General features: G+C 47.1%; 1 pseudogene; it reads left to right on the top strand.

Annotated features, from left to right (window-relative positions):
- Positions 1-5,347: 5,347 nt before the first annotated feature.
- On the top strand, positions 5,348-5,878 carry LOC138998953 (protein tweety homolog 3 pseudogene; annotated as a pseudogene).
- Positions 5,879-9,305: the final 3,427 nt, after the last annotated feature.

The raw sequence follows: 9,305 nt of genomic DNA, 5'->3' as shown, positions 1-9,305 counted from the left end.
GTTCAGTCTTTCCATGAGCCTCTCCTTTGAGGGCTCTGTTTCATGAGAGGGGCTGTATCTACCAACTGACAGAGACCGTGGACCTGGTACCTCATGGGAAGGAGAGAGAAGGGTCACCCTTGGGGAGCTCAGGTGGAATAGGCAGAACCTTACCTCTCTGTGTCCCACCTTTCCTTCTCCTCTTGGCTCTGACCCGATGCTGAGAACAAAAAGGAATGAAGGGGTGATTAGGCCTCATTTCTCTCCTCCTCCCCCTTGGAAACTCAGACATTTAGTATCTAAGAATAATGTCCCTCTGAGCCAGCCAAATAGATTTTAACTAATAGAACTTTGTGTTCCTTTAACCATTTTTTAAAGCTTTAAAATGTTTTTTATTTTATTTTTCCTTGTTGAAAAACTCAAAGAAGGACTTTGTTTCTGGGGTCCACACTTGGTATACTCAGATGTCCTCTGCTCAAGGTCGGCATATAATCTGAGGCCTACAGTCCATCTCTGTCCCCTCAGATAGGACCCAGTAACCTGATGGTGATCAGGCTGCAGCCTCTGCTCACTCAGAGGCTCTCAGAGGCTCAGCACTCCCTGCTTAGCAGCCCAACACAAAGGCTAGTTAAGTGATGCCTGCCAGGGCAGCATGACTCAGGATGAAGTGCTGGTTAACTCTGATGTCCTACAGAGACGCCCATGTCTCTAAAGAACTGGATCCAGGACTAGGGAATCCCTGTGTTTGGAGCCAGAAACCTGTCACCACACCCCGATGGTCTGTGAGATTCAGATGGAAGCCTGAGTCCTCCCTGAACCCCTAGCCCTGCCTGGTCTCTTCCCCTAGAAGAGCGCTGTTCTGTTCTCTCCTCAGATGCCCCATCTTCAGTGTCTCTCTGACTCATCCACACTCATTTAGAAATGTGGGAATCAAAACGGCAACAACAATGAAGAACTCTGTTGGGGTTCCACTGAACTCTCACTCAGGGTTCCTTACCTTATGTGTCTGTTCATTTTCCCGGAAGTATGGAATTCCCACGAAGAAAATGAAGAGGAGGAAAAACCACAACACCAAGATGGAAATTGGGTTGAGGTTATTATATAAAAATTCTGAGCCGAAGCTCAGATAAAATTCTAGAAGGCTATTCAGAAATAGACTGAGTTCCATTTCCCGAACAACAACGCTGCTTGAAGCAACTGAGCTCTGAGAGCTCCGACTCTTGGCTTTATAGCCAGGCCTGCATCACAGAGCACTGTGGAGTCACAGAGGGTTTCTGAGAGTGGGGGTGGGTCCACCTTCAAGAGGGTTTGTCCACAGCCCCGCCCCCCAGCCAGCCCAGCAGATTCCCTCCATCTCTTCTGGGCCTCTAGGTCCTTCTGCCCTCCTCTCCTAGCCTGTTTTTCAATTTGCCTTTTAACATATCATATATTTACCTTAATTAATGCTTTGCTTGTTTCATCTGTAACCCAGATATTAGCTGGGTCCCCCGTTAATGTTTGGAAAGCTTGACTTTGGTCTCACCAGGTCCACTACCTTGCAAGTCTGAAATACTCCCTGGAAATTTTGCTTGTGCCCAGACATTTACACTGAGGGTCACATATGTTCTCAAATCCAACTTACACAAAGCCAGGTACAGAACTTAAAGTTCTTTTAGACGTACTTGTGGATGGTAAGTAGCAAATTTTAGTTTTTTCAGTAAGTTATAAGTGAATCATAAAGTTTAAAATATTATCCCTCTCAGGAATACATCTCACATATGTTACATCTATCCAAACCCTAAGTTCTGTAATAAAGCTCTCCACAGGACATTTCAAGCAGACATGGAGTGCTGGGGTCCAGCCCCAGCGGGTCCAGGGGTTCCCAAAGGTGTGGACAGAGTCGGCCAAGAATGTTTTACACAGAGACAGCGTTCAGAACTCTCTAGCTTTCCTTAGTCTCCGTGGATCTACCTGTGCCTGGCTGAGGCCACAGAGAGAGATCCCAAGGCAAGCTGAGCCTTTATTTTATTTATTTTTATTTTTTTATTATTATTTTTTTTTTAAATATATTTTATTGATTTTTTACAGAGAGGAAGGGAGAGGGATAGAGAGTTAGAAACATCGATGAGAGAGAAACACCGATCAGCTGCCTCCTGCACACCCCCTACTGGGGATGTGCCCGCAACCCAGGTACATGCCCTTGACCGGAATCGAACCTGGGACCTTTCAGTCCGCAGGCCGACGCTCTATCCACTGAGCCAAACCGCTTTTGGCTGAGCCTTTATTTTATAGTGAGAGGTAAACAAGGTAGTGGTTTCTAGAGTTACACAGTTCTTGTGAGTTTCACTTGTTTTGACCGTAGTTACACTTCCTGCACTTCCCTCAGCCCATTAGCTTCCCAGATAAGATCTAGAGAGCCTCATAAGGTCAAGCCTAATTATGCTAAGAGGACTGTGCCCTCTAAGCTGGGAATTGTTTGTGACTTCACCAACAGGTCAGTCCGAGGCTTAACCCTGTATCAGCTCCCCACATCTCACCCTTCTTTTATTTTTTAAGCTACTATAATGAGAGTTTTTAAGCTACCATAATGACAGTAAAACTTAAGCATCAAGAACAAAACTCTGGCTATTAAAACAATAACAAAACAATGCCAATGTAAAACCCAAAACATTTTAAAACTTGAACATAACATTTCAAGAACAAAAAATATTTTAAGTCCCAATTTCAACGTCCAACAGTTCTGAGTCCAAGTTTCAATGTCCCACAGTTCCTTATGTATACATGTCAGCAATGATATTTCAGTTCTGGATGGTGGACAAATGGTGGCAATGCAGGTCCGACCCTCTCTGGTTTGATCCTGGGCAACCTGCAGCGACGCACAGCTGCTGACTGCTAGTATGGCAAAGTGTCGTCAGCGTCCTCCATCTCTGGATTGTTTTTCCTCTTGTCTTCATCGCTGGAGCATTCCTGATAATTCCTCTCTGTTGCAGGAATCCACATGGTCTTGAAGTTGTTTTCTGAAAATATACAAACATATTCTCGACCGAAGGTTAATAAAGGGAATTTTACTTGGGGTCCTTTTTATATTTGCCCAAATGATTTTCCTTTGGCTTATTTTGACACTGTGTGTGTTTTCCTGGGTGTCTTGCTGTTAGCATTACAAATGAAAATTTTTTCTAGATGTAATTTAGTTACAGGATATTTTTCCTTACATGGTATTTTTCCACTATTCCCCCTTTTTTTGATTTAATCTAGATATCTTTAAATTTTAATGTTTTTGCACAAAAATATGACTGTTTTAGTTTCATTGCATGTTAAGCAATTTTTCCATGAAATGAAAATTTTTGGTTAATACTTCTTGAGCCAATTTTAATTAATCTGAAAACTTGACTGCTATTTTACTGTCAAATTTAGTACTCTAACAACAATCTTAGTTTACATTGTAAATATTAATGGAAAGGATTACTTTACATCCTTGAGGAGGCTTAAGCATTCCTGTTTGTTAGGCTAGATTTAAATACAGGGTCTGTTAACTAAGCCTTCGTTTTTCTGGGTACCATTTTCAGCTGGACCAAGTCTCTTCTGTTATTTGGTTCCTGATCTGGGCTGGGCATGGGAAGCAAGAAGCAGCCATGGGGACAGGAGACCTTCCTCAGAAGGGGCGAGTGTTCCAGCCCCTGCACAATTGGGGGCTGAGGATCTGTGCCCCACCTCTGTTGAACCCCAAGTTCTCTCCTACTGGCCCCCGGCTGTGCCTGTCTTAGGTTGCCCCACCCTATGGGGTCTTACCCGTTGTTGACTACCAGCCATCTCTGGGCCAAGTAGGGTGATGTGAGATTCAGTTCTGTCTCCTTGGTAGCCTATGTCCCTCTGGCCTCTATGCCCAGCAACTGCCTTTGGATGCCCTCGCCTGCTGGCGGGGCACCAGCATTGATCATGGGGAACCCAGGTTTCTTCTCCAGAGAGGGCCCAGCTTACGCCATTGGGCAAGAGACAGATCCATGGTACCAGCTTTTCATGATCCCAGCTTGAACAGAAGGTCAGATAACAGCTGTAGACAATTGGAATCCTCTTGGCAAAAAAAGGTCAAGAGAGGTCAATATAGAATGCTTAAGTGCCTTCCCAGGAGGGAATAAATCCCTTCAATGTCCTTAAAACATTCAAAGAATTAATTTGTAAGTTTGTTTGGGATAAATGCACAATATACTGTTGTAAAGCATCAAAAATTATGAATAAAACTTGTAGAATAATACCATGTAAGAATATTCTTTGCTCTAGGTCATGACAACTTAATTTTAAACTGGCTGTCTCAAAGTTTGGAATGAGGAACCTAGTTAGCAAAAAAAAAAAAGCAATTTACAGAAGCAGAGACAGCATGCTATCCAAATTACAGTTTTAGGTAAACATATTATCTAGAGTCCTTGGGTAACCTAGGTTAAACTTAGGCATGTTATCTAAATTTACAGTTTTGGGTCTCCAGAACACTAAGTTGACATGCTAACTGGAGCCCTCTGACCTTGGGATAGCTGTGCTGTCCTTCCCAGGTAAAGGAAAAATGTGCCTTCTAAGACCAGCATGAAAGTTATAGTTTTTACCTGAATTAATTGTTACTGAAAGGGCGCACTGCGCAGGCGCAGGCCCTGCGCTCCAGCCCCGCCCCTGCTTGCATCCGGCTGGCTCCGCCCCGCACGCAGGACTGCTGCGCAGGCGCAGTCTGCAAGGTTCCGGCGGCTGGAGGACCGCGCCTGGCGGTAGAGTGGGGTGCTGGGCTCGGCTGGTGGGTGCGTGCGGGTGCACCTGCCGCGGGCCTTTGGCGTGTCCGGCTGCAGGCCCGCACCCAGCCGGCGGCCTGGGGCGCCTGAGCCTTGGGGACGCGAGTCCCACCTGTGGAGACCTGCCCTGCGTGCCCTCCGCTGGTGCCGCAGCGCCCCGAGGCCAGCCCCAAGCTCCGAGGCGGTGGCGGCCACGTGCGGGGGGGCCCTGAGCCTGCCCCTCTCGGGAGCAGGTGCTCCGTGCTCGGCCTCGTCCGCTGGGGCTGGGACTGAAGGAGCCCACGTGGTGGCGGCGGCACCAGCGAGGCCCCGGGTGCGGCCGGCTCCTGAGCGGCCCCCCGCCCTAGAGCCCAGCGGCAGGTGTGGGCCACGGGCCTCTGAAGGGGCGAGTGCGCATACACGCGCACCAAGCAGGACGAACAAAGAGGCGGTGGACGCAGGCGGCCGAGCGGAGCAGAGCGCCGACGAGCACCGCCGAGCCAGGCCATGCAGGGCCGGGCCCAGGAGCGTGCAGGTGATGGGGGTGACCAGGCCGGGGTCGGCGGGCCCCTGAACCCGACGCCCCGGGCTGGCGGGGAGCTGCGCGGTGGCTGCGTGTCCAAGGGGCCGGGCCCGCCATGGCCGGGGTCAGCTACACGGCGCCCTGGTGGGTGAACCTCCTGCACCGGCTGTTGCACTTCAGCCTGCGCTGGGAGCCCACCAGTGACCAGTTCCTGCCCAAGGACCCCGACTGCCAGAGGGCGCTGCTGCTGCTCGGGGCCGCTGCGCTGGCCTGCCTCGCCCTGAACCTCCTCTTCCTGCTCCTCTACTCCTGGCTGCGCTGCCGGCGGCGTGGGAACGAGGAGCACCTGGACACCGACTGCTGCTGCACCGCCTGGTGTGTGGTCATCGCCACGCTGGTGTGCAGCGCCGGCATCGCCGAGGGTTTCTGTGGCGACGGGGAGACCAGCGATGGCCTCCATTGGGCCACCTACTCGCTCCGCCACGCCAACCGCACGGTGGCGGGGGTGCAGGACCGCATGTGGGACACCGCGGCTGCCCTGAGCCTCACGGCGGAGCCGCGATGCCGTGATGGAGCGTGGGCCCGAGCAGCAGGCAGAGCCCGGACCAGGCCGGCATCCGGGACCGCGGGGCCGGGCTGCTCGTAGCGGAGGCGACGGAGCCCCCCAGCGGCTGAGGGGCCTCCTCCCAGCCCTCGCGGGCGGCCCAGGCGCAGCGAGCCCCCGTGGGGATCCCCCACGACATCCAGACCCAGAGCACCCCAGGAAAGAGGAGGGAAGCCTCCAGAGCCAACACAGAACGACTCCCACGCCGGGGACGGCGAGGACTTCCTCCGTGTTCAGTGGAAGGGTGAGATCTCGGACCTGTGGACGTGCGCCCCCGCCCTTCCCTGCGTTCTCGGTAGGGGGGGCGGGGACTGCGCCCTCCATCTTGCCCTGGGTCCTCCACTTTTGGGCAGGGCCATGTGCTCAGCGGGGGCTTCTTCCCGGAGGAGGCCTCTGCTAGCCACACCCAGGATTCCTCTGGACTGGCCGGTGATGGTCGGGGGAGGTGCGCGCCATCACTATGACCGCATCCTGTGTGGTGAGATGCCGACTCACACCTGGCCAGTCCGGCAGGGCCCACGGTCCCCTCTCTCTTTGCCACTTGCTGCTGCGTCAGTAAGGAAGGTGGGAGAGCCAGGCCTGGGCTTGAAATAAAAGACTCTTTGCTTTTGCATCGGACTGGCTGGCTCCCTGGTGGTTTCTTGGGAATCTTGAAATCTGGGCATAACAGTTACCATACTTCACTTTACCGTGCCCCAGGTGGTCTCTGGGCTGTTGGTTGTCTGGTTTGTCTTCCTCCTGCTGGGTTATACTTGGAGAACTTCAATTTAAAAAGAAATCTTTTTCTTTTACAAAAAGTAACCTATAGGGTTGCTTCCTGGATGTTGACTGATAGTGCCGCAAGGCCATGTATTACAAGTCAAAGTCATGAAACATTTATGGTGACTGTACTTTCAGATTTGGTATTTTAACAGCAAATCATTAGATTATCCTATAAATATTAGTGGAAGATATTTCAAAATTTTAAAATTTCTCCTTTTTATTAAATTTAAAATATTTTTAAACAGCATTCCCTTTCGGCTTATTTGCATATACAGAGGGATCATGGGAAGCCTTCAGTAACTTTTTAGAAGAATTTTACTTTACTAGGATTCAATTGCTTACAAAGGTTAGTAAATTTAGTGATGTTGTATTCTGATACACAAGGTGCAAACGCTGCTCCACCTCCAGCCTAATTTAAAATGCAGCGGCGAGGAGCTTTTGTTATTTTAAATTACATCTTAAAATTCTACTGCTGTATTTTAAGAAATATCAAACAAAATAACTTGCTTTGCCCTTTCTTAGAGGCAAAAACTTAAAATATGCTTATTAATTTATATTCGATAAAGCTTTCCATGTGATTTCAAGTATATTAAATTGGCTTTATTAAAAAATCATTTAAGAAGAGAGAATAAACTTTTGAAAACATTTCAGGGCCCGCGAAATGTCTCAAAGTCATTTCTTGGTTATAGTTTTGAAATCTAACTTGAAAGACCATCAAACACATATGTGTATATATGATTTAAAGATTATATACCTTTTATAATTATTAAGAGATATCAGTTAAATTTAAACTGATCTTTGTATTTAAAAATTTAGGTTGGGATTACAGAATTTATCCTCTTTTTTCAGTTAGACAAATGTTGAAATTTTACTATAATTATATAATTTCTCCCAATTTATTTAACCAGAACTTTAAACTCTTAGCTGGCAAGTTAAATATTTAGCATTTCTCAATCAGTAACATTTTTAAGAATAAACTTCAAAAATACAAGACACAATCAATAGATTTAATTCTGTCCTCTAAATTTTTCGTGAGGGAAATTTAGATTAATATTTCAGCATTTTGTTATTTTAGAATATCTAATTCAATTTAGCAAACTCCCAAAGCCTTGGGCTGCCATTGACTGGAAACAGGTAACCATTAAAATGCAAATTAGTTACACTCTTTCTACCAAGGATGGGAAACTGGGAAGCAAGCCTCTCTTTAGAAGTTTCCACTGGTAGGAAATTTTTGGCCTACCTGCTTGTGTGTTGGGGGGAGGGAGGCTAGCCCTTCCTCCATCAGAAATTGCCTTGGGCATACATACTCCTCTGTATTCACAACTTCCCACTTCAACCCCAAAAGCAGCAGCTTCACATTTCTACCGTGAATTGGCTCCACCCCTGAGCCTCAGCACCTCAAAACAAAACCCCAATTTCCAGCCAAATTGTTAGTTTTACCTTTTGTGTCAAGAGCTAACTTTGATATGTTCAAAACTAAGTAAAATCCACTTACTCAATCCAAAACAGGCATTAAAAAGAAAAACCCCAAATGCTCTCTTGTATCCATTTTAAGAGTAGGATTGGTGCTTTCCACTATTACCTGAGTCCTGATCTATCACCCCAGGGAGAGCTGCCAATCCTGCACTTTCCCGGGGTGGAAAGGCTGCAGTGGGGTTAAAGATAAGGCTCCTTGGGCCTACCTTCTCCCATGCCTTTACATTTACCTTTCCGGCACCTTTCCTTCCTCAGAAAAGCATGGACATGTTAAAAGATCAATACGGAGTCTTTTTTCTTCTAGACTCAGTATGGCACATCTTCTCATTCTAAAGATCAATACAGAATCTTCTTTCTTCTAGACTCAATATGGCACATCTTCTCAATCTAAGTTCTGTACTATCCACCCACTGAAGTATGGTACCTTTTTGCTTTGTTTAACAATGGACAGGTTACTTTGATTTTCTAAATTGTATAAGTCATCCCATTCGATTGAATGACTTATTGATTGAATGACTATCCCATTGATTGTGATCTTACTGGTTATCGAAGCACATTCTTCTGTACCTGGGAAACAGGACAGCACAATTACCCTAAATTGTTTTAGTAGCCACAGGTGGTACGTTCCAGTTGACTCAGTGGTCCTAAGACCAGGACAGTGCAACTACTCTAAATTGCCTCGATGGCTCTAGATAATGTGTTTCTATCAACTCAGTGATCCGGAGACCCAGAACTGTAATTTAGATAACATGCCTAAGTTTAACCCAAGTTACCCAAAGGCTCTAGATAATGTATTTCTGTCAATTCAGTGACCCCGAGACCCGAAACTGTAATTAACATGCTTAATTCTGCTTCTGTAATCTGCTTTTTTTGCGAGCCAGGTGCCTCATTCCAAACCCTGGGATGTAATCAATACCTTTGTGATTTTTGCCTATATAAGTCTGGTTTTGCCACCATCTTATTGCTATGAGATTTGGGAATGTCCCCTCATAGTCCCAGATTGCAATAAATGTGACTCTTTAATTCGACTTCTTGAGGCGTCCTTCTGTGATTCGCGGGGTACATTACAACACTATGACGTAAATTAATAAACTACATATGACATATAAATTTGGAAGGCATGGGGGAACCAGGGGAGGCTTCACTTTCTAGTGAAGTGGGCTCTCTGAATCTCCGGACCCACCGCTTTGTATTTGCTGGAAAACACACAGGCCCTTTAGGAATGCAAACA

Source organism: Myotis yumanensis, unplaced genomic scaffold (assembly GCF_028538775.1).
Source record: "Myotis yumanensis isolate MYYU_CA2020_CCGP unplaced genomic scaffold, mMyoYum1.0.hap1 SCAF_21, whole genome shotgun sequence".
Lineage (NCBI taxonomy): Eukaryota > Metazoa > Chordata > Mammalia > Chiroptera > Vespertilionidae > Myotis > Myotis yumanensis.
The sequence above is the reverse complement of the archived record's forward strand: the minus strand, read 5'-3'. Positions and strand labels throughout refer to the sequence as shown.